This window comes from Vicugna pacos, chromosome 18 (assembly GCF_048564905.1).
Source record: "Vicugna pacos chromosome 18, VicPac4, whole genome shotgun sequence".
Lineage (NCBI taxonomy): Eukaryota > Metazoa > Chordata > Mammalia > Artiodactyla > Camelidae > Vicugna > Vicugna pacos.
Window position 1 is genome coordinate 26,907,668 of NC_133004.1, and position 1,030 is coordinate 26,908,697.

A 1,030-nucleotide genomic window follows, 5' to 3' on the forward strand; every position below is an offset into this window, starting at 1 on the left:
GGAACAGCACTGTCATCCCAGGGACTCTGTATTACTGATCCAAGTGAACAATTTACAGTCTAATGGCTGGTTCCACTACCGCTCTGCCTTTCTCTGTAGCTGCCCTGTGGGAGGAGAAGCTACAGAAGATTTGGAGAGAGAATGTAGTGCTTTGCCCAGGTGAGGGTTACCCATACACCTGACTGCTAGCTTCTAAAGCTGGTAGGTCCCTGGGGCCTCCTTAAGAGAGCCATGTGAGGTACTCACTTCAGCAACACATGTGCTAAGATTGGAGCGATACAGGGAAGATTGGCCTGGCCCCTGCGGAAGGGTGGCATGCAAACCCGTGAAGCATTCCATGATTTTATCCTCATTCTCGGCGTAGTAAGCCAGAAAGAGAAAGAAAAATATCACATATCACTCATGTGTGGAATCTAAAGAAAAAAAAAAAGAGAGAGAGAAAAGAAGACACTAATGAACTCATCCACAAAGTAGTAACAGACTCTCAGACATAGTAAACAATCTTACGGTTATCAGGGAAAGGGGATGGCAAGGGATAAATCTGGGAGTTTGAGATTTGCAAATGTTAACCACTGTATATAAAAATAGACAAAAAACAAATTTCTGTATAGCACAGGCAGCTAGGTTCAATATCCCTTATTAACCTTTAATGAAAAAGAGTATGAAAATGAATATATGTATATACATACATGACTGGTACATTATTCTGTACACCAGAAATTTACACCTTGTAACTGACTATACTTCAATTACAAAAAAAAAAAAAAAAGAGAGAGAGAGAGATTCATATGAGGCTTTCCCAAATTGGTGACTTCTGATTCTGGAAAATAAATGCCATGATCTGTCATGATCTATGGCGAGATTTCAAACTTTGGATCCGGGTAGAATTGGGTTGAAGAGATCTTTGTGACCTTGGCTGAGTCACTTCTCTCTGTGTCCCAGTTTCTAACATGTAAACCAGAGATGAAAAAGACGTCTGCCTCACAGGGTTGTTATTAGGATCAAAGAGAATGACTTAGCATGTCCTCAG

The 1,030-nt window shown here is 41.0% G+C and overlaps 1 non-coding gene across 1 annotated transcript; it reads left to right on the forward strand.

Annotated features, from left to right (window-relative positions):
- Positions 1-238: 238 nt before the first annotated feature.
- On the forward strand, positions 239-345 carry LOC116284257 (U6 spliceosomal RNA). Its single transcript, XR_004194023.1, has one exon. It is a non-coding gene; the product is annotated as a U6 spliceosomal RNA (small nuclear RNA).
- The last annotated feature ends 685 nt before the right edge of the window (positions 346-1,030 follow it).